At 39.3% G+C, this 25307-nt stretch overlaps 1 long non-coding RNA gene across 2 annotated transcripts in view; it reads left to right on the top strand.

Moving 5' to 3' along the window:
- Nucleotides 1–25307, top strand: part of LOC116756137 — a 139081-nt gene that overhangs the window by 588 nt on the left and 113186 nt on the right. For both annotated transcript variants that reach the window (XR_004350537.1, XR_004350538.1), the window contains exon 2: nucleotides 2786–2856. This is a non-coding gene — a long non-coding RNA (uncharacterized LOC116756137). The remainder of the gene's footprint in view (nucleotides 1–2785; nucleotides 2857–25307) is intronic.

A 25307-nucleotide genomic window follows, 5' to 3' on the forward strand; every position in this document is an offset into this window, starting at 1 on the left:
AGACTAACATGTTTTTTCTCAAATAAATGGATGTCCCCACTTACAGTTAAACACCAGAGTGCCCAGGCTGCCGTTTACTTGTTGTGTAACAGGGAGCAAAACCTCCCTGAGCCTCAGTTTTCTTCAGGGATTAAAACAATACCTGTTGTATGGGGCAGTCAGGAAAAATCAACATGGGGCAAGTTATTAGCAATTCTCTCACTCTAAGTGAATATTTGGGAATGGTTTACCATTAATGTTATAAGCAGATTCTTATCCTCCAATGGAACATGATTTTCTCTCTAGAAACAACCTTCTAGAGCCTTAAACGCAAGCATAGGCTTTCTCTAATTTCGCACAGGGAATTTCCATTTGCCACTTCTAGGATGAGCAACTACTCAGGTGGCATCGTTTTAGGGGCTGCTGAAGATTCGAATACCAAATAGTACTGTTAGCGTGAAGGTAAGGGAACTTAGTGGTCCAGCCTAGTCTACTGTGTAATGAATATATTTTAAAACGTTCAAACTCTGCTTTTCATTTTTACACCATTGTTATGTAAGTGGAGAAGACCGTTCTGGTTTCTATAAGAGTTAACATTTGAGCACTTTCCATGTCCTAGTAGATGTCCTAAGCACTTTAACTAGTTTAATCCTTTTCATAACACTCCAAATAGGTCCTATTATTATCATTTTATAAATGGAGACAGAGGCTCAGAGAGGTTAAGTAAATGGTCCAGGGTCACAGAGCTTGTAAGTATCAGAGCTGGTGGTAAATCTTCAGCTTCCTGCTGCTTCAGTCTCTCCAAATTTTTATGAGAATGTGTTGCCTCGCCTTACACACCCTAAAATAATAATTTTCAGTTGAGAAGTTCATCCTTGCTCTCTTTGATAGGCCTGTCAGCCTCCCCCTAGCAAAAATCACAGATGGCTTAATGCTGTCCAGAGCTTCAGATTTATTAACACAGCCTTCACATTGTTTGTAAAGCTGCTGGATAATTTATTTTTTAACCTCCATGCTGAAGAAAATTATGTAAGTGCACACATGCTTCAGTGCTCATCAGTAAGGGGCGAAGAAGTAATAGTGTTTGTTTATATCATCCAAAATGTTTGCTACTAAACATAAGAAATAATTGTTAAGGCTATACACAGACTAAGGTGGTGGAGCTTATAGAACTTACAACATGATATCCAGCTTATCCTCTCATTTTTTTTGACCTTGAGCAAGTTTTGAATATGAACTAAATTTCTTTATGTGATTTTTTTCTGATTATAAAAGTGTTATATGTCCCTTGTAGGAAATTCAGAAAATACGGAAGAAGCCAGTAAAGAGGGAAGAGATATGAGGACATATGTATATGTATAACTGATTCACTTTGTTATAAAGCAGAAACTAACACACCATTGTAAAGCAATTATACTCCAATAAAGATGTTATAAAAAAATAAAGAAGCCAGTAAAATAGGGCTAAATTTCCTAGTGTGTGATCTGGGCCCAAAACCAAAGCTCTTTTGGGTTAGTTAATACCTGTGCAGTTATTTTTGTGAAGAACTACAAAGAAAAGCCCTTTGATTCTAGAGCAATTTTAAGGTATTTTGCCATAAGTCATTTTAAAGCAATCAAGTGAGAAAAAAGACAATTTTCTCTGCTCCTCATTGTTACAGTTGAGTCTGTAGAGAATTGTTGAATGGGGGGAAAAGTAAGCTTATCACATCCCCAGATGCTGTGTATAAAATATGGCAGACTGGATTCTTGCTTTCTTTAAACTTCCAAACTGATCTGGAATCTTGAGTTTCCAAAGCTGTGAGTTAAAAGTATTTAACTAGGGGGCTTCCCTGGTGGCGCAGTGGTTGGGAGTCCGCTTGCCAATGCAGGGGACACGGGTTCGTGCCCCGGTCCAGGAGGATCCCACATGCCGCGGAGCGGCTGGGCCCATGAGCCATGGCCGCTGAGCCTGCGCATCCGGAGCCTGTGCTCTGCTATGGGAGAGGCCACAGCAGTGAGGGGCCCATGTATCGCAAAAAAAAAAAAAAAAAAAAAAAATTAACTAGAAATGTGATTTCCTGCTCCCCATTTCTCCCCATTTTCCTTCCTATTTATAAAAGATTAAAATACTATACTTAAAAAAAGAAAATTCATGAAAATCAAGTTTTCCATAATCACATTTGGATATTTGCAGTACTTTATATTTACATCTCACCTGAATATGAGTCAAAGAATGAGTTACCCCCACATATATTTCCCTATCACTATACTGGCCATCAAATATTTTTAAATATTTAAAAGTTATTTTTAGGCACTGCCTGCACATGAACACATAATAGAAAAAGATCAGGCCATTTACTTATACATGTTCTCAAATCAACTATCCTGAACTGATACTGTGTGTTCAGAATCTCTCCAGTGGTATATAAAAAATTAGGTAGATTGGAACCTTATTTTCTTCTTTGGTAGAGAGGAGTTGATTTCATTCTAAACAGCATCGCTTCCCATGTTGTCTATGGGCCTGGGTCCTGTAAAGCAATTAGTGTTTTCAGATTTACAGTACACAATTTCAGAGGCATAACTTGCTTGTGTAATCGCTTATTTATGTAATATTTATGTACTTATCACTTCATCTGTGAGCCTCAATGTGATTTGTAAATATTAACATATTGTAATTACGTTTCATCACAAGGAAAATATGATGTACAGTCATTAGTAGTTTTATACCATTATTAGCTTTGTAGTTGACCTAGAAAGATGACGTTTAGATTTGTGGTTGTGGCTTCTCTCTAACTTATAGTGAATCATTCTTCTCTTTGTGTCAGTGATTTGCTACCATGTATTGAAAGAAGTCGGGATGATGCCACATTCCCAAGGGATACCAGAAGAACTCAATGTAAGTTTACTGTTTCTACTATAAGATTTTCAGTGTTTTGCCCTTAAGATGTTAGGAACATCTTTAACTGAGCACATGAAATTTAGGGTCCTCTAAGTAACTGATATCGCACTTCCTAGAGTGACCTTTGAAAACCAGCCAAACAAACAAACAAAAAGTTTAGTATTATCAGCACTGCATTCACCAGGATGAAAAACAATAAACAAGCAAACCAACGTTACTATGACACCTAGTTAGTCTGTCTGGGCTTGTGACCTTTCCCCTTTGCCTTTCCCTCTGAACCCTCTGAACGTTTTGTCCTTTTTCTTCCGAACTTCTTAGGATGGTGGAGCCCTGTGTTGTGAATTATGATTTATAATCTCTTGTCTTGTGTTTATGACATTCTGCTTCTTTCCAACATGATTTATTGCTGACCTTGTTTTTAACATTTGGACATAATGCTTTTATATTTCAAGGCTGAACATGGATCTTTGTGTGTTATGTTTGGTTAATCTTGAGCAATGGATCTGGAGAACCATAGATGAGAAGCAGTAACAACAACAAAAGAAAGTCCCAGAAATGCAGTAGTAGCTGCTATGGTTCAACAGCAGGGATGTGAAAGCTGTGATGCACACAGCCACTCAGAGTAGGAACTTGTTTGGACTGTAAATCTGAGTAACTCCCTGACCCAGTAATACTTTCCGGGCCTCTGAGTCTAGGATAAGGATCATCTTTGACTTTATAGTGACTGACAATGTCTGCTTTTCCAAAAGAATGACGAAGGATGGAAGGGGAAGGCACTAGTATCTACTTTTAATTATACATTTTTCCTAGCAATATGCTAATTTAATAAACAAATACCTGAATATAGCTCAACATGTCAATAATATTAGTCATGTGCATGTTAGCATGTTTAAATGTTGATAACTGTATCATTCTAGCCATTTGGGTTTGCAAACTTATAATACAGATGTGCCCCCATGAGGACATACTGAGATGGTCTTCTCAAATTTTTCAATTTTACACTTTAATATTAAAAGAAGTAATTACATTATAAAATTACAGTTTCCCAGAAGGCTTTTGAGTCCAGGTTTTACTGTCCTGGAAGGTGGCAATTATTGGTCTTGGATCTTAGACACTGTAATTTTCATTAAGGCTAATTCTATTAATTGCTTGGTGATCCATCCTTACCCTGAATAACCCACTTTCTAGGATACCTTCTTTATAAGTAATAGAAGTTCCTATTGAAGCAATCTAAGACTGGCATTTTATAAATTATTGTTATTATTGAGCAGTCCTCAGTAGAAGTAAAGTGACCGTTTTTCTTCCTTTGTTCCTTCCTTCCTGACTTACACCCTAGTTAAAAGGAAATATATGAATCCTGTACAGAAACCATGTGGCTAGCAAGTCAGTATTCTGTTACCAAAGCTTATGTCTTATCTTTACCTGGTTGGAGATCCACTGAACTCTACCAGATAAGGGCCTCTGAAGAATATCTTTTGGAAAAAGCACAAGCATTAGATTTATCTCTATCCAAATATGTCTCTTCCATGTAACTTACCATGTGACCTTGGACAAGTTAACACACGCGTAAAAGGAAGAAAACAATAGCAAACTTGTAGAAGGATTAAATTAGATAAAAGTATAAGTTAAGTACCTAAAATTATGCTTTCTACTTGCTAGACACTCTGTACATAGACCTGAGGTAGTGAACTAATCTGTAAAATGTTCTTACAACTCTCATTAAATCTCCTTTCTCATAATTCTCTGCAGAAGCTTATGAAAAACAGTAAGCTTTTCCTTATGTAAGAATAATCCCACCTTTCAAAAAGAAAATTGCCACTTTCTCTGTACCAACAATTATTCCTTATTCATCGTACTTGTACAGTCAGAGAAGTATACAATGATTGAAACAGATGAAGAGAAATCAAGAACTGTCCTTACTCAGGTTGGCCACAGTTGACAATGAAATTTCAAAGAGGAATAATATTGTAAGCAGAATGAATTAGAAGATTGAACTGCAAAAGATCTAGAAAGATAAGAAACCATATAGATACAGCATCTGAAAAATGTAAGATGAAATTCAAGCAAGGTGTTCTAATGTATTGGAAATGGAAGGGGTTGCTGGACCAACCCCTTGAATCACTTAAACTTAGAAGTAATTATGAAGGAAAAATCCATTCGAAGAAGATAAGTTCAAAAGAGGCACTGAAAAAAATGTGATTAATCCTATCAAAAACAGTTGGTAGGGGGGGATCAGAATAATAATAAGACTTAACCATTTCACAAGGACCTTTTGTGCATGCCATCTCTGTTTCTCAGGGCAGCCTTGGAAGAGGGGAACCTCACTTATTATTTTACAGGTGTGGAACTGAAGCTCAGGCACAAGCAAGTGACTTGCCCAAAGTCATATAGGTAGTACAGGATTCAAAGTCCATTATAATCTGCTCTGAGGGAAAATCTGATGAGGTTGTTTCACTAAGGACTAATGACTTTGATTAACTCTATTTCTGATAGAAGGCAAACTATTTTTCTGCCTTAAATATGTTAACCTGAATAATTTAGGAAAATATTTAGAAGCCTTAATTATAGACATTATCTTTCAGGTTATCTTCAGCCTCTAAATGTTTATGTAAATATATTAAGTTTCTGAGGGATATATATGTCCCAAAAGAAGACTTCAGACAAACACAACTGTATTAATACCAACTAAGACTTAAGCCCAAACCCATATTGGATTTCCTATCCTGGTGACCTCAGCTAAGCTATGTCTTCACCTTGGGTGAATAAGGCTTAGTATAAAGGCAGACCGAAGATAAGAGGCTTGATTGCACTCCAAATCACACTGGACATTTGTTGGTCATCTTGCAGAAAATTAGAAAATAAAATTAACTGAAGTGCAATAACACGTATATGGTAAAATGCACAAACCTTGAGTGTACTTCTTGATGAAGTTTTACATTTGTATACACCCATGTACATTACTACCATCAAGACATGGAACATTTCTGGCGCCTGCAGGCCTTTTTAGAGTATCTGTAAAAATGAACTCTCCTTCTCTAAACTATCAGTGAGTAGAAAGATGGCCTTTGTCTACAGACTTAACTGAGCAGGTAATTATTTTAAAACTGCAGGGAGTCCTTAGGTATTCAGAGGGATGCCTAAGCTGACTGTGTGGGTGCGTCAGGCGTTTACGGGATCTTGATGTTTCCGGCTGTTGCTCTGTGATGTTTCACCCTTCCGTGTCTCTCGTAACTGGTTTCCTTCTGAGGAGCCAGTCACTCCTTCCATGTGGTTTGGACATTTCTTTCTTTTTTTTTGGCTGAGCTGTGGGGCTTGTGGGATCTTAGTTCCCCCCAATCAGGGATCGAAGCCGGACCCTCAGCAGTGACAGTAGTCCTAACCATTGGACCGCCAGGGAATTCCCTTTCCACGTGGTTTGAATCAAGACTAATCCTACCCCTGGAGCACTGCATGCCCCTACCCACAATGATAGGCTGAGGGATCGGCACGTGATTCACTCGCGCCAGTGCAATGCAGTGAGACTGCTGAGACTTCTGGGATTGAGGCAGGCCCATGTTTTAAGTTGGTGTTGAATGCTGAAAGATGTGAAAAGTTAGTACAGTAATCTTGCAACAATGCGCAAAAGATATCTGAGAGAGAGTCAGTACTAGGGATAATGGAGCCGACGGACTGAAAGAAGGAACGCTGATCTGCAAGCAGGGCAGAGTCCCCATATCCAACCATACCTGAAACAAGATCTAGTCCTGAACTTTTATTAGAAGACTCAACAGATTCTCTTGCATAAACCAGTCTGAATTGGGTTTTCTGTCACTTGCAGTCAAAATGACCTAATATGTGTCTGTTAGGGCTGAATTATTCTCTATAACAGAATGAGGGGATTTTTTTCCTTCTTTTAAAAGAGAGTGCGCACACAGGGAGGGAGGAATGAAGAGAGGGAGGCTGGAGTGCCAATTGTAGAAAAGGATGGAAGACGTTTTTAAAAAGCAAGGATGACAAATATATGCATGTTTTTGTAATCTTCGTAAAGTAACTTTCATCTTTTCAAAACTCTAGTAAAGTTGGCTACATACAAGAATGCCTTGTGTGGACTGTATGTGTGTGAGAGAGAGGGAGGGAGGAAGAAAGACTGGGTTCTACATTGTATTGACATGGTACGAAATAAGGAAAACAAGAGATGATGAAAAGATCAATTCCAAACTCAGCAAATTCAACAGAATAGGAACTTGGAGTCAGAGCTGACACTGAGAATATAAGCCCTCCAGAAATTCATAGAATTGTTGAGGGATGCCTTGGACTTTCCATATGGGATAAAGGGTTGAGCCTATGCCCCCTGGATCTTAAGGGGTAAGATGACACCAACTAATTATGGCTTACATTATTCCTAAGTCTATTTGTTTGACAATAACATTACTTACTAGTAATAATTTTCTTAACTAATTCTAACTTTGGATCAACTAAACAAATCCAAAAGGCTAACATATAAAATTCTGTGTGCAGAGTGAAAAACAGATAATGGGAAGACATTTTCCAAAAATTTCTTGAAATAAGGAATTTTAAAAATCAACAAACTATTCACTTTACTGCTTTGCAAAAAGTCAGTTTCCCCAACCCCAAACGTACCCAAAGGGAAACAATATGCAGGCACTTTCCAGTGTTTAATGTAGCTGCCTGTGCATAATGCTAGCCCCAAATGAATTTAACTCACTTGCAGTCCCCTGAAGTTACTAGTTAGCCCCAAATAGGATATTTACCACTTATTGTGAGTAGTAATACTTACCACCCCACCCTACCCTGGAGCTTCTTCTGTTCAGTGAATCTTCATTAAATTGTAACTGTATTTGATTCTCAGCGAGTATAGAGTAGTGTAAGTGGTGTAAAATAGGCAGGATCTAATCCCTCAGAAATCCCATGTGGAAATCATACATATATATGATTAACACATCCTCCACTGGCTAATTACAACTGCAAGAAAGTGATAGTATGTCGTATAAGGTAAGGAAACGGGAAAGCCAGATATTGCATGTTGGTTCTCCAGGAAGTGGACTCTGAGGTGGAAATTAGTATGCAAATTGTTTATTAGGGAGTGCTTTAAGGTTCAAAACTTGTGGAAGGAAGGGAACGGGAAGGAAGTGGGATTAGGAAGGGAAATCATTAGTGTTGTCATGTCATCTAAATCAAGGTCTAGGGGACCCCACAGGGAGCACTGAATCCAGGATGGCTTTTCAGAGTTGTTCTTATTTGAGAGGAGGAAGCATGGACCAATCATTGGATGCTGGCTGCCCCAGGAAGGGATGTGACGTTGGGTGGAACAGCCCTGAGGACAGTCAGTTGACATCCTTCCCAGAAACAGCTAGAGGAATAAATCCTTCAGTCCTAGAAGGGGGATCTGTGGCATGGCACACAGCATCCATACCACCAGAAATTATTTAAGATTTTGAAATTCAATTAATCTAGTTATGCTCTAGACATATTACCCCCCCCCCAGGGCTTTTGGGGGGTCAGAGTGACTCTCCTGGACAGATTCTCCTTGAGGAGTAAGCTTCTTCATTCTTAGCCACCTTATTCATCCATCTAATAAGAACATTTTCCCAGAGGGGGGAACATGTTAGCCATAAGATAACCTTGCTTGGGATAAGGAAGAAATTACTGACGTTAGAGCAAAGTGGTTTGGAGTTGATTCTGGAGTCAGACAGAGTGATAGTCCTGTCACTAGAGTGGTCTAAAAGCTTTGCATACTGTTAACTTACTTAGATCTTTGCATGTATGGGGGCACCAAATGGTTGAAAATGTCTGTCATGGGAAGGCAGCTGAGATGCTGCTCAGTTGCTACTATTTGCAACTTAAACATGTGCTGTCAATGAAGAGAGAAAGTAACCAAGCTTGTGAAGATGCCCTGAGTTCAGAGCTGTTAGCTACCAGCTGTGACTTCATATTTTCAAGTGCATTATTAATGTTTGGTTGACTATCTGCAGACATGCAAGAAACATGGAAATAACTGCTGCATCTACTGATTTCACGGACGTGGCTGGAATGTGTCCTATTTCAGGATAATGGGAATGGGCTGTCTGCATTATTGCTCAATTAATTAATTAACATAATGGTCCCATTATGTATTATAATGGTCACATTATAAAGGCCAGCACCTCACAAATGATTGGCTTTGTGTAGCAGAAGTGAGTGAAAATAATACAGGAGAGACAGTTGTGGCTAGGCCTTGTGCTAATTCAATTCATAATCGCTTAAAAAATAAGAAACATCAGATGCTCTTAATCAGAGATTTTCTCTTCATTAGAGAAAAATGCCTTGCCATATTTTTGTCTGAGAACCACCACGGACTTACAGGGAGTTTAGGGACAGCTCTGAGCAAAGTTGATCATAGGCTGCTCAGTTGATTATAGTATGCTTTCTGTTTGCTTGTCATGTGAGTAGAGAGAGCTTCAACTGCCTGACACAAAAGGACTGGACATGCCAGAGAATTATGTATTGTGTTATTTGTTAAACTTTAGAAATGAGGCCAAGGCTTAATGCTGAAAACCTCTAATCAGCATTGGATTGTTCAGACTCAAAGCTGTGTTTATAATAATAGCAGATAGTAGGATGGAGGTATCATCCATTTGCAAGTTAAATAGAAACATTGTAATTGAAAGCTCATTAAAATTTTCCCAGATAGAGTTAAAAATTAATAATAACTTGATGATTTTACTGAAAAAAGAGGAAAAACTATTTAAACTTTTTGAGTTGCTAGAAGCATCTCTGTCCCCAATGAACGTTGGGCAGGTAGCAACACAAAGTAACTCACCCTAATGTATTACATTCTTCATACTAATAGATAAATAACATCTAAGATAAAAACAAGATTATTTTAGCTACTGCACTAATAATTGTAATATGCCAAGGTAGGGTGAAAAAACACTTCTTTTGTCCTGCAAATGTTGATAACATTCAGATGTTATCAAAATCTGAATAGAGTACACAGGAAAGTACACTAAAGTAAAGTGTTGGTTTTAGAATAGTACCTAAAAACTTTAAGGACATCTCGCTTTGTTTTCCCATTCATAAGCTTTCTAGCCACTTTTTTTTGATTAGCGTGTGGAAGAGGGGATATCTTTTATATTATTTATTATTTTAGCAGATAATTTTTTTAATAGACTTAGTGTTTTTGAGCAGTTTTAGGTTCACAGAAAAACTGAGAGGAAGGTACAGAGATTTTCCATATACCCTCTGCCCCCATACATGCACAGACCCCCCTCATTATCAGCGTCACCCGCCAGAGTGGTACATTTGTAATATCTGATGAATCCACATTGACATGTCATTATCCTAGAGTTCAGAGTTTATATTAGGGTTCACTCTTGGTGTTGTACATTCTGTGAGTTTGGACAAATGTATAATGACATGTACCCACCACTATAGTATCATACAGAATAGTTTCACTGCCCTAAAAGTCCTCTGTGCTCTGCCTATTAGATAATTATTTTTAATAACAATTATAATAACAGCAAGCTCTGAAGACAGCTCTTAAAAATCATCAGCCTGAAGAAATTCTATGCGGCTCACAAGATTTGGATGACTGTGGCCTATATTTACCATTGTATTCCATTTTCTGAGCTGTCAGCATCTCTGACTGTAGTTCACCATACACAGGCCAAAAACATCCACCTGAAACAAATATATCCGAGCTTACCCATTGAGACAGTGGGGTGAAGCTGATTTCTAAGATGACTGTAAAGGGTGACAAGGAGACACATTTTCATTTATACTATTCAAATATGCAGGCAGGAGCCCCTTTTTTGCCCTTCTTTGGTCTATGGCTTAATTCTTCTGTCTAATCTTTACTTCCCTTTTAAGTGACATCTTATTTGATTAAGTGAAACAGAAAGTAAATTAGGAAAAGCCCAAAATACTTTGACAAATTTAGGTCATTGAAAAGGCCTAAGGATTTTTCTCTTCTTATTAAGGGGTCGAGTTCATTCATGAACTCGAATGTTTGCTCATTTGCTCACTTGTTCAGTCAATCAGCAAGCATACATTGAAAGTCGTGTATTCCAAGCCCCGTAAGGCCCTAGGGGTACAACGATGAGAACATAGTCTTTGAGAAATGGAGGGAAATCCCTATCTTCTCTCCTCCCCGTCCCATTTCCTTTATTTCCCCTGGTTGCCCAATACACACGTACTTGGGGATAGGCCTGTGGATCTAGTTACCCCCTCAGGCTCCACTCGACATCATTTTAGTAGAATCATTTTATGGCAGGGAGCAGCAATTACTTAGGATTTTTTTTCTTTTTAGTGTTTTTGAAAAATCAAATATTCCTTTGCTAGCAGATCTTTCTGGATTTTATGTTACCACACAGTCAATTGCAGTGAATTCATAAATGAAGAACCAGTTTTCTTTGCATCATCAGGGCAGTAGGAGATGTGCCTGTCCTGCTCATCACTTAGTGATTAGTATGTGCGTAAAACACATCACGGTTGAGAGCAGTGTCACATAGAGTACGAACTGGGGAGTCACAAAGACCTGGATTTGAATCCAGCCTCCATCACTTAGGAGCTCTGTGACCCTGGGCAGGCTATTTACCTTTTCTGAACCTTGGTTTCCTACTCTGTAAAAATGAGTGATACTGCCTGCCTCACATATGGTGAGAGTTAAATGTGGGTCTACTTCAAGTTGCCCCAAGTCTTGCCAGCCTGAGGGCATGAAACTGATCATCTTAGGGATTGTGTATGAGTTTGCTTGGGCTGCCTTAACAAAGTACCACAGACTGGGTAGCTTAAACAGTGGACATTTATTTTCTCAAAGTTCTGGAAGCTGGAAATCCAAGATCAAGGTGCTGGCAGGGTTGATTTCCTCAGGGCCTCTCTGAGGAGGCCCTGGCTTGTGGATGGCCATCTTCTTGCTGCCTCTTCATGTGGTTGCCTCTTTATGCAAGTGCACCCCTGGCCTCTCTTCCTCTTCTTGTAAGGTCACCAGTCATGTTGGATTATGTTCCACCCTAACAGGTTCATTTTAACTTAATCACCTCTTTTAAAGGTCTTATCTCCAAATTTTGAGGTCCTGGGAGTTGGACTTCAACATACACATCTACGGGGATACAATTCAGCCCATAAGAAGTAGTAACTTGGATTTTACTGTGTTGCATTCATCTACGTAATGCTGGAGTGTAGCTCAATATAAATCCCAGAAGGTGCCTTATAGGTGTTCATGGCTTTCCAGTTCTTCCACTCTTGCTCTGCCCAGGAAGCCACTTTGAGGAACCTCTCCACCACTGCTCCTGCCTGAGCCCTCAGTGAGGACAAGATGTCTGCCCCCAAGGTGCCCTGCCTGGTGCTGAGGATGCCCAGGCAGCACAGCCCCCTTTGCAGCCTGCACTGCAGCACAGCCCGGCCCTAACTGTGGGGAGAACACCACTCACCCTGCTCTGCATCACGGCATGTCACCAGGCCTGCAGCCAGGTTGCTTATACCTCTGTGTCTCAGCTTCCCTTGTGAAAACATCTGTTTCATCATCTGTCTGCAGCCTCTTGCCCAGGAGGCTTCAGACAGTATGGAATCAAATGCCATGCTCTGTTCCCTTCCCTAGTCTCTCAACATCAGGCACCAAGTCACGCCACCCCTCCCACTCCGGGTTCAGCCAAAAACCTCATTGACATTGACTTCTGGCGACCCTCCCTACCAGGTTGTTCATAGGCTCAGACAAATCTGAATCCCAATTCCAGTTTAGGGCACAGGACTGCTTTACATGTACTCTTGCACTTTCCCAACATGTTTATTCAGCAAATGGCTTAAAGGGGGCAATGCCATTAGTTTCTGATTCTGCTGTCTTTGCCATTGGCATCCTATAGTGATTAAGAAGGTGGGCTCTGCAGTCAGATTGCCTGGACTTCAAATCCTCTTCTGTGACCTTGGGCTAGAAACTTATGTTCCTTAAGCCTCGGTTTTCCTATCTGTAAAATAGGTATAGTAACAGTTCTTACTTCATAGGATTATAGTAAGAATTAAATTGGTAAGACATGTAAAGAATTCATCCCCATGCCTCGAACATTATGATTCTTATCATTGCCATCTAATGTTCCCTGAATACTAATTCTTCTAGGTACTGCTTTCAGGTATTATGACATTTCATTCTCAAACAATCCCATGAGGGAAGTCCCCTTCTGATCTTGATTTTACAGATGAGGAAACAGTTGTCAGTAGCCTGAGGTGGCACAGTTAATAAGGATTCAGTCCAGTTCGTTTGGACTCTTCACAGACTCTGCTCTAAGCACTGTGCTCAGTAAGTGATATTTATTATTAATGTAGTCATGATCAGTTAGTCAACAGATTTTATATAGATGCTAAATACACTTCAGTAGGTGGAGTGAGAAATACAAAACTTTAGTATTTTCTTTCAGGGATCTATAATCTCATTGGGAAGACTGGATCTATGTATGTAAAAGCAGAACTGAAATAACAAGGTGCTGTGTGTAAATAAATAGTGGAGATAATATACATTATGAGTCTCAAAGAGGGAGAGGGAGAGTTTGTGGCCGACCAGTGTGGTCAAGGAAGGCTTCATGGAGAAGCTGGAACTATGAGCTTGGTAATTGTTTGATGATTGAATAACTTAGGAAGACATTGAGGAATTAGTGGGACTGGGAGAAATTAAGAGGAGGAGGAAGGAAAAGCATTTCAGAAGATTAAGGTGAGTAAACTGCTAAATTGGAGGAAATACCAGTATTATTTAGATTAGTAACTTAGAGTGACCCTGAATACATGTATCCGCAGATACATTCAAAGTGAAACAACTTTTGTAAAGCTACCAAACCTCTTTAACTTCAAGGCATATTTAGAAAATGGTAAGATATTGATGACACATTGGGGTAAATGAATGAGGCTTCTAGAAAATGGAATCAGCAGTCAAAGGCTAGGCCAGCCTCTAGCCACCAGGCCTCACCAGCTGCCCGAGGGCTGAAGGGAATCGGTATCTTGGTTCTGGGCCCCGTTCTAAACAGCTTAAAAAATAGTCGGGGAGAATAGAAATGTACCAGTATTTCTTAGTGTGTTTTTACATAATTACCACCTGACAGTGTCTAAAACAATAAGCTACACATTACCAAAGCAAACAGAGAAATGTGCGATTAATTTTACATTAACCCAATGGTGAAGCTGGTCCAAAAGTTTCAAAATGAGACAGGAGAAAGGAAGCCAGCCATGATGGATGAAAACAAATTAAGACCTAGTGGTTTCTGAGTTTAAACCCTCCACCAGCAAAAGTCAAACAATAAAAATGACAATTAAAAAGCACATTTTTATTAGGTGATGTCTGACCACACAGAATGCTGGGAACTGGGTTTATTTATTTAGTCCACCCGAAACAGCAGGATAACACATGCATGGTTGCACATTTTGGGTGGTGGCACATCAGTTCCTGCCTCCAAGGCTGGTTCAAAGAGAACATTCTGTGCATTTTGCATGATTAGTAAATTGGAGTAGACACCAGGACACATAAGTATCACTCTTAGACCCAAGCAAGAGGGGCCCTGACCTGGGACGCATAATTTAGACGGTTCTGCTCTGGCTTGCCACATGAGGCATCCCTGCTTATGGGTCGAGAGATCCATGGGGCCAAAGGACTGTGCCCATCTGGAATCCAGCAGTCCCCTCCCCACCTTGACCAATGGCTTCCTGCCACTTTTGAGGGCTTCTGCAGACCTCATCCCCAAGTCTATCCTTGAGGGAGTAAATGGCACCACTGGTGGGAAAACCCCTGGCCATAGGGTAACCAAGGACCAGCTGGGCAGTCTGGGTTGTCCACACTGTCCCTCAGAGTTGAGGACAGGGCCAGGGTGGGTGGGAGAATTGGGCAAATGTCAGGGCCCAGCTCTCCCTATGCCACTGTATTCCAACGAGGAGGTGTGGGGAGTCTGAAAATTCTAAATTCCAGACTGGCCCTCCAGGTCATTATAAAGGTACATTTGTCAAGGTATGCCATTTATCTGATTGTCCACTTGACTTATAACTTTTAAATACTTAGACATAAGGTATGTGGGTCTCCTTTGTGTTCTTACCGTGGGCCCACAAATGCTTGTGGTGGACCCAGGACACAAGAGTCTGACAGAAAGCACAACAAGACAAGGACATAGAATTTCTGAGTCCCATCTCCTCTTAATCCAGGACTAGGAAGTCTGTGGCATAAATTTGGCCTGTGGGCGCTGTGTGTACCACCAACTCCATGTCTTTCTGTTCTCTTTCTTTCTTTTTTTTTTTTTACTTTCTTCCTCGTGATCCAATGTGTCCCTTGCACAGACTGGAAGATCAGGCAGTGTCCACCTTGGGCACCACATAGGTGATCACCAACAGGTACATGAAGATAAAACACAGTCACTCAGAATTAGAAAACTGTGAATTACTTACCCAGCAACACATCCCCCCCATGGGCATAAATGCCTAGCTCTGCGTCACATTCTAAACCAGCCCATGCATTGTTCTAGTTCTCTTTTCCTAAAGCTGGCCATTCCTAGCCTTTTGGAGTAGTTTGCTTAATGTTTTATTTTAATGGATTATCAATGCTTTTGTTTGCTTTCAGATCATATCTGCTACCTCAGTCCATATTAATATCTCCTTTAAATAGAAATTAAGCTAGAATCAGTTTTAATAAAAGTTCTTCACCTTAACATAACTTTCATTGTAGAGTGTCTGGAAGAAATTCCCATTCCTATCCTTATATTAATGCGTTTTTGTAGCTTAAGTTAGAAATGAAGGTAAATCACTCAAAGTAGACTTTGAGTGTAGTTTGTACCAGAGGTGTTAATTATTGATTTCATTAAACTTTAGACTCTAGGATTCAGGAATTTACACAAACTTAAAGGAGAAAATATTCTAGTTTCCTTCATCTGCCTAATAACTATAAAACTTTTCTTGACAGGCTGACTTTGGGCATGCTTATTAACAAGGAGGTATTGAACACCAAAGTCAGGTGATATTGTCTGATTTTCTCTTTTTCTAAAGAGAAAAGAAAGAGATGGGCTTGAGGAAAGGTCTAGAGATCTGAATACAGAAAATGTGATTTTGAACCCCAGCAGTGCCTCTCATTAGCTGTGCAACTTTGAGTAGGTTACTTACTGTCTCTGAATCTTAGTTTCCTCAATTGCAAAGCAGAAGTAGCATCTATGGGTGGGGATTGCTGGTTGTCTCAAAAGAGACTATGTATGATAAAATTTTTTGTAAACTAAAAATCACTGTAAAGATATTAGTTATTATTAAATTCCCATTACAAGGCTGTTTTCTTTCAAATCTCTGTAAGAAGAGGATAGGGAAGAAGTTTCAGAAAAAATAGAGAAAAATAAATGGGAAAAATGATACAGACTAAACCAGAAACCACTTTAAGTATTTAATTTCTTCCTGTTAGACTGTGTTTGCAATGGGTGCTGAATAAATAGTATTGACCATAAACAAAGCTGAATTTTTTATTGAAGTATAGTTGATTTATAATGTTATGTTAGTTTCTGGTGTACAGCAAAGTGATTCATATATATATGTATTCTTTTTCATATTTTTTTCAATTATGGTTTATTACAAGATATTGAATATAGTTCCCTGTGGTATACAGTAGGACCTTGTTGTTTATCTATTTTATATATCTGCTAATCCCAAATGCCTAATTTATCCCTCCCCCACCCCCTTTCCCCTTTGGTAACCATAAGCTTGTTTTCTGTGTCTTTGAGTCTGTTTCTGTTTTGTAAATAAGTTCATTTGTATCATATTTTAGATTCCACATGTAACTGATATCATATGGTTTTTGTCCTTGTCTGATTTACTGCATTTGGTATGATAATCCATCCATGTTGCCGCAAATGGCATTATTTCATTCTTTTTTTTATGGCTGAGTAATGCTCCATTGTATATATTACCACATCTTCTTTATCCATTCATCTGTCAGTGGACATTTAGGTTGCTTCCATGTCTTGGCTATTGTAAATAGTGCTGCAGTGAACACTGGGGTGCCTGTATCTTTTCGATTATGGTTTTCTCCCAGTACATGCCCAGGAGTGGGATTGCTGGATAAAACTGAATTCTTCATGAAATTTCCCTCAAGAGTAAGATGAAATTAAATAAAAACATTGATTTTATATTTAGGACCCAGAAATTTGGTCATCATTTCTAGATAAATGAAAATCCAGCTTCCCTTAAAATATTTCTATATCCTATTAAATGAGCAAACAAAAACCTTAGTAACTATTGCCCCACACAGAAATGGAAGCTCCAACACAACAGAGATTTTTGTCTGTTTCATTCACTGACGAATCCCCTGTGTCTAACCCAGCGCCTGGCACAGAGCAAGTGCTCAATATATATTTGTTAAATAAAATGAATTAATATGTATATCTAAATCAGTGCTGCAATGTGGGAGCTAGTTTCCACAGATAATTTGCTTTTAGGACAATCACGAATGAGGCCCATGCTTACCATTCCAATGAGAAAAAGTTTTTTGTTAGCATCAGACCCTGTGCCTCAATGATTAAGGTTTTTACATGAAAATTGTGAGTGAAGCTGGCCTCTGTCCTTAAAAGGTAAGGCTCTGGAACTCACACAGACTTTTTGCCTTTGAATGTATGGTCTTCTACAGTCAGGAGGAGAGTTGTAAAACCAAGTGTTTCTTGTTTTAAAAATTAACTGGCATGCAGCTTAATTGTTTTAAAAGGCTCTTTTATATGTGTTATCCTTGATTAGCTCAACAACACACTGAGGCAGGCAAATGATAGTCTCTATTTTGTGCAAAGTGAGACCTAAAGAAGGGAAGTGATTAGACTAGCAAGGAGGGTGTGGGAGATAAAAATAGAAGTTGGGTCCCTTGAGTCCTTGTCTAATGACCTACTTAACCCAGCATGATGTATGCCTGCAGTCATAATTAATAGACTGCTCATTTGTTGTTTATCAACGCAAAGATGTTTAAAGGCAAAAAAATGTAAACAATTGTTTGGACTAAGTTAAAGCACCTTCAGTTGAACATAAATGTTCCCAAAATGTTTTCAAAAGGCATTCTTTTTGTCTCTGCTTTCTGGGTAGTTGCTTTGTCTTCATTTTATCCTGCATGCTTGAACAGTCTTTGTTGGTAGTTCCATAAAGCTAAGTGCTCATTACTACCTATTTTCATTGTTTTAAAGTGTTCTATGACTTCTTGTTTTGTGATTTAAGGATTAATCTCATTTTAAATAACTTCTATTGCCTGTACCCTAAGCAAATTATGGTAGAGATAAATGCACAAAAATTAAAGTCCGTGAACCAACAGTAAAAAGCTTATGGAATCTTATTTGTGAAGGCGCTTAATTTTAAAAGCTTGCCCCCTGCTGGAGTAGTGTTGACATAACAACTGGAAATAAAATTGGGAGGAACTGTGCAGTTATGTTGAAGGCCCAATCTGACTGACACCCATAAGACTTCAGTTATCTTTTAAAGACCCTAAAGTTACAGGTCTTGCTGCCTGTTCAGATTAACTTCAATCACATACTCAGTCCAGAAAATTCAGAGTTCAGGAATAAGATAAGACCACACTACTGAGTTCTCTATATAAAATTCTATCTTAGACGAAGGGATTTTCTTTCATAAATTATTTATGAGAACACTTTAGAAGCAAATTTTTAAAATTGCCTCTTGAAAATTTTAAAATAAAAACTCAGAGACCAACACAGTAGCAGAAATAGAGAAAACTATCTCTTTTTACCCTGCCTTCTGTAGCTGACAAACTCCTGTTCACAGGACCCAGCTCAAGTGGCTTCTTTCCTTTAAGCTTAATCATACTCCCTTAAAGACGATTAGCTATTTTCTTTTCTGTGCTACTGTAAATAAGTTTTGCATTTATCATACTATATTGAAAAATCATCGATGTATTTTTCTCCCCAAAGCTCCAGAGACATCAAATGAGAACTACAAAAAAATGTTCTTTTTTTTTTTTTTTTTTTCTTTGGCTGCACCAGGCAGCTTGTGGAATCTTAGTTCCCTGACCAGGGATTAAACCTGGGCCCTGGCAGTGAAAGCGCCGAGTACTAACCACCAGACAGCCAGGGAGTTCCCAAAATGTTCTCCTTAAAAATGAATTTCACATGGTATTTTAGAGAATCATAGATTATTAGAACTAAAAGGTATCTGAGAGATTATTTGTTCAAATACACCCCTTCCCCAAGCTTTCTCCCCCCACCCCCAACTTCCATTATATAGATGAAGAAACAGAGCCTATCTAAATAAGATAATGATACAAGTTCTCTCATCCAGGAATTATCAAAGTAAAGCTATCATCCCTATCTTTTTTTTCAATTTCTTTTTATTGACCTATAGTTGATTTACAGTGTTATGCTAATTTCTGTTATACAGCTAAGTGACTCAGTTATACTCAGAATATATACATTCTTTTTTTATATTCTTTTCCATTATGGTTTATCCCAGGAGACTGGATACAGTTCCCTGTGCTATACAGTAGGACCTTGTTGTTTATCCATTCTAAATGTAATAGTTTGCATCTGCTAACCCCAAACTCCCAGTCCATCCCTCTCCCTTCCCCCGTCCCCCTTGGCAACCATAAGTCTGTTCTCTATGTTTGTGAGTCTGTTTCTTTCTTGCAGATAGGTTCATTTGTGCCGTATTTTAGATTCCACATATAAGTGATATCATACGGTATTTGTCTTTCTCTCTTTTTTTTTAAAATTTATTCATTTATTTTTGGCTGCGTTGAGTCTTTGTTGCTGAGCACAGGCTTTCTCTAGTTGAGGTGAGTGCGGGCTACTCTTTGTTGCAGTGCGCGGGCTTTACATTGTGGTGGCTTCTCTTGCGGAGCACAGGCTCTAGGCGCGCGGGCTTCAGTAGTTGTGGCACGTGGGCTCAGTAGTTGTGGCTCGCAGGCTCTAGAGCGCCGGCTCAGTAGTTGTGGCACATGGGCTTAGTTGCTCCGCGGCATGTGGGCTCTTCTCAGACCAGGGCTCGAACTCGTGTCCCTTGCACTGGCAGGCGGATTCTTAACCACTGTGCCACCAGGGAAGTCCTGTCTCTCTTTTTGTGACTGACTTCACTTAGCATGATAATCTCTAGTTGCATACATGTTGCTGCAAATGGCTTTTTTTCTTTTTTATGGCTGAGTAGTATTCCATTGTATATATGTACCACATCTTCTTTATCCATTCATCTGTCAGTGGACATTTAGGTTGTTTCCATGTCTTCGCTATTGTGAATAGTGCTGCTGTGAACATATGGGTGCATGTATCTTTTTGAATTACAGTTTTGTCTGGGTATATGCCCAGGAGTGGGATTGCTGGATCATATGGTAGTTCTATTTTTAGTTTTCTGAGGAACATCCATACTGTTTTCCATAGTGGCTGCACCAACTTACATTCCCACCAACAGTGTAGGAGGGTTCCCTTTTCTTTACACCCTCTCCAGCATTTGTTATTTGTAGACTTTTTTAATGATGGCCATTCTGACCAGTGTGAGGTGATACCTCATTGTAGTTTTGATTTACATTTCTCTAATAATTAATGATGTTGAGCATCTTTTCATGTGCCTACTGGCCATCTGTATATACGTCTTCTTTGGAGAAATGTCGATTAAGGTCTTCTGCCCATTTTTTGATTGGGTTGTTTGGGTTTTTTTGTTGTTGTTGAGTTGTATGAGCTGTTTATGTATTTTGGAGATTAAGCCCTTGTCTGTTGCATCATTTGCAGATATTTTCCCCCATTCCATAGGTTGTCTTTCTTTTTTTTTTTTTTTTATGGTTTCCTTTGCTGTGCAAAAGCTTATAAGTTTGATTAGGTCCCATTTGTTTATTTTTGTTTTTATTTCTATTGCCCTGGGAGACAGACCTATGAAAACATTGGTACGATTTATGTCAGAGAATGTTTTGCCTGTGATCTCTGATAGGAATTTTATGGTGCCATGTCTTATGTTTAAGTCTTTAAGCCATTTTGAGTTTATTTTTGTGTCTGGTGTGAGGGTGTGTTCTAACTTCATTGATTTATGTGCAGCTGTCCAACTTCACTAGCACCACTTACTGAAGAGACTTTTTTCCCATTTTATATTCTTGCCTCCGTTATCCCTGTCTTTTTTTTTTTTTTAAATTTATTTATTTATTTTTGCTGTGTTGGGTCTTCTTTTATGTGCGTGGGCTTTCTCCTAATTGCGGCAAGCGGGGGCCACTCCTCATCGCGGTGCGCGGGCCTCTCACTATCGCGGCCTCTCCTGTTGCGGAGCACGGGCTCCAGATGCGCAGGCTCAGTAATTGTGGCTCACGGGGCTAGTTGCTCCGCAGCATGTGGGATCTTCCCAGACCAGGGCTCGAACCCGTGTCCCCTGCATTGGCAGGCAGGTTCTCAACCACTGCGCCACCAGAGAAGCCCTATCCCTGTCTTTTGATTCCAGTATTACCATCTCCTTTCCACACGGTGATCCTGCAATAATATATCCTACCAAACTCTTCAGAGGTACTAATTTTGTATCCTTTAATTTCCTAAAATCATGTGCAAAATTTGTGTGCATGTATTTTAGGGCCTGCCTCTATGAGGGATGCCTTCCCTCTCTAAACATTCATTCACTTATGCATGCATGCATTCATTCAACACATATTTATCAAAGGCACTATGTGCAATCCTCAGAAAAATACAAACTGAAACCAGCAACATATAAAAATGATTATACACCATGACTAAGTGTGATTTTTTTTCCTCCAGGAATGCAACATTGATGTAACATCTGAAAATCAATCTGTAATATACCATATTGATATAATAAAGGACAAAAATCACACAATCATCTCAATAGATACAGAAAAAGTATTTGACAAAATTCAACACCATTTCATGATAAGAACACTCCACAGACTAGAAATACAAGGGAACTCCTAAACCTGATAAAAGGCATCTGTGAAAAGCTTACAGTTAACATCACACGCAATGGGGAAAGAGTGGATGTTTTCCTCCTAAGATCAGGAACATGACAGTGCTGTCCTGTATCACCAAATTTTTAACATTGTACTTGCAGTTCTAGCCAAGAGAAGGAAATAAAGAGCATCTAGTTTGGAAAGGAAAAAATAAAACTATCACAATTTGCAAAAGAAATGATCTTTTATATTAAAAATCATGAGTAATAGACACACAGACAAAACTATTAGACCTAATCAACAAGTTCATCAAGGTTGCAGGATATGAGATCAATATGCAAAATGCAGTTGTATTCCTATATATTAACAATGAACAATCTGAAAAAAATAATTTCATTTACAATAGCACCAAAAAGAATAAAATATATAGGGATAAATGTAACCAAAAAGTTGCAAGACTTGTACACTGAAAACTACAAAATATTGTTGAGAGGAATTAAAGTGTTAATAGGTCCCAATAAATGGAAATAAATGCAAACATATCCCATGTTCTTAGATTGGAAGACTTACTGTTAAGATGGCAATACTTTCCAAACTGATCTACAGATTCAATGCAATCCCCATCAAAATCCTAGCTGCATTTTTTGCAGAAATTGATGAACTGATCCTAAAATTCATAAGGAAATCAGGGGACCCAGTATAGACAAAACAGTATTGAAAAAGGACAATTTATAGTTTTAGCACTTTCATTTCATTCTAGGATCCAGTTTGAGTTAATTGTTGTATGTGGCATAAGTTTAAGGGGTTCAACTTCATTCTTTTACATGTGGTTTTCCACTTGCATGGGCCTGAGAATTTGTTGAGAGTTGACGAAGATTTTATCAACTCAGGTTACATATAATACCTCAAAGTTAAGTCAAGTTCAGTATTCGAATTTATACTTTGAACTAGATATTCTAATTTCTGAATCAAGAGTAGGTTTGGCTTCTGAATGACAGTGGGTCTAATTGTTGCTTAAGAGTGAGCTGTGAAGGCATGGTCCTGGCAGGAACTAGGGACGATCACCCCCATGGAATATTCTTGCAGGAATGCAGGTGAGTTAAATAAAGTTGTGTTTTGATTGTGCCATGACCCAGGCTTGTTCAGCATACTGTTTACATATGTAGACATGTGTTGGAGAAGAAGTCTGTCTTAATGACGAAAGTGAAACATCGGAGTCTAAGGGCATGTGGTCGCCAGCCCTCAAGATGGCCCTCAGTGGTCCCACCTCTCTGTATTCATGCCCTTGTGTAGTCTTCTCACACATTGAATAGGGCTGATTTGTGTAACCAATAGGATATTGTAGAAATTGTGGAGTGTGACTTCTGAAACTATGTCATAGGAGACATTGCAGCTTCTGCATTTCTCTCTCTTGGATCCCTGGCTCTGAGGGTAACTCACTGCTGTATCATGAAGATACTCAAGCAGCTTATGAAGCTGTCCATGTGGTGAGGAACTGAGGCCTCCTGCCAGCAACTGAAGCTGTCCATGTGGTGAGGAACTGAGGCCTCCTGCCAACAACGATGTGAGTGAAAATCTTGGAAGCAGATTCTCTAACCAGTGAAGATGATGAAAGCCCAAGGGCTTTTGAAGAGACCTGAACCAAAATCACCCAGCTAAGCTGCTCTTGGATTCCTGATCCATAGAAAGTATGTGAGTTAATAAATGTTTGTTTTTGTTTTAGGCCATTAAACTTTTAACTAATTTGTTATGCAGCAGTAGCTAACTAATCCAGGATAAGGAAGGGCAGCAGTTCTGGGTATAGGAGAGATACCTGAGAGCAGAGGGACCAGGTCCTGACCCTGCCACAGGGTGGCTATTCATCAGTCCACATCTTGACAAACTGGTAATTTGACCTTACCTGGTGGGGCCTATGGGGCCAGCCGTAAGCAGTAATATTGGATGGAGACCCTGATGAGCTCAAGACAAAAGAGAGAAGTAGATCAAGTTTATTTCCAAAACTATTTGAGTCTTCTACTGCTTTATAGCTCCTGCAAGATCCCCATCCTGAAATCTCAGCTTACTGTCTTCTGCTACAATCACTGCTCCTCCTTTCTTTAACTAGTTCTGTAAACTACTTCAAGTCAACATGTACTGAGGGTTTGCTATGTGCAAGGCCCGCAAAGATGAATAAACCCCTATCCTTCTCCTAACAGAAGAAGCCTGAGATTCAGCATTTTCAGGAAGCTCCCAGCTGACGTTGCTGCTGCTGGTCCTGGGACCACACTCTGAGCACAAGGCTCTAAAGACTCTGCAAGCATAGGGATGGAAGATAGCGTGCAGCATGCCCAGCGAACGCTTGCACTCTCACAATGGAGGATACTCACTGCCTGCAAATCCAACCATGTATACGGTTCTGGCTCAACTTACGTCCGAGGTCTGTCACAGTCACCATGAATGAAACATGAGAAAGAGACTGTGATAGAAGTCAAAATGTTTACTCCTTTTCTTTCATAGCCCACCAAGATCTCCCTGCCCTAATCTTATAAGCTCAATACATGTTCTTCAACTTGACGAGCACACCTGATCGTGTTGGAGTAAACGGCCTTGGGCACCCTCTAGAGGCCAATAGTAATAAAGGCAAAGAGAACAGATTGGTAATTGAAAGTGAAGAGGAAAGAGGGTGAAGTGGTAGAAAGGGCTTGTTAACTAACTAACCCGCGGCGGGGGGAGGGGGTGTCACATACTCTCTAGCCTTCTAGAGCAGCAGTTCTCGAAGTGTGGCTTGGCGACCCTGAGGGGGTCCATGAAGTCAAAACTGTTTTCATAAAAATTTGCCTTTTTTACTCTCGTTCTTGCATGAGCATAGAGAGGAAATTTCCAGGGGCTGCATGACATACTGAAGTCTCAACAGATTGAATACAGAAGCAGATTTGAGAATCTTACTGTCTTCTATTAAGATGGACATTAAAAAGATCTGCAAACATGTGCTACTCTTCTAATTTTTTTTATTTTTGAAAATACAGCTATTTTTCACAAAAATGTTATTTATGTTAACATATAATGGGCTTATTACTGCTGTTATTGTTAAGTAAATTAATACATAAAATTTTTATATTTTAATTTCTAACACAACAGATATCTACAGATAAAAATCCACATAAACAAGAACACTTCAGGGGCCCCAGTAATGGTGAAGAATGATAAGGTTCTGAGGTTAAAAAGTTTGAGAATCAGTGCTCTCAACCTTGGCTGCATATTGGAGTCAACCTAGGAACCTGGAAAGAATACTGATGCCTGGGTTCCATGCCCAGAGATCCTTATGTAATTGGTCTGGGGTACAGCCAAGGTATTGGGATTTCTAAACGCTTTCAGGCAATTCTAATGAACAGACAGGGTTGAGAACCACTGCTCTACGCTAAAGACTTTTACTGGATGTCAAAACAAGTACAGCCATGGCCAAGTAATGAGAAAGCAAATACAATTCTTAATAGTGAGTGGCGGGAGAAAAGCAACAAGCAATCAATCTTATCACATTATCCCCCAAAGTACAACAGGACAAGGGGGATATTTTGCACCTCTAGCAATCAGACAAAAAGCTTTTGCTCTTGCCAAGAATGGGACAAAGGAGAAT

The sequence above is a fragment of the Phocoena sinus genome, chromosome 6 (genome assembly GCF_008692025.1).
Source record: "Phocoena sinus isolate mPhoSin1 chromosome 6, mPhoSin1.pri, whole genome shotgun sequence".
NCBI lineage: Eukaryota > Metazoa > Chordata > Mammalia > Artiodactyla > Phocoenidae > Phocoena > Phocoena sinus.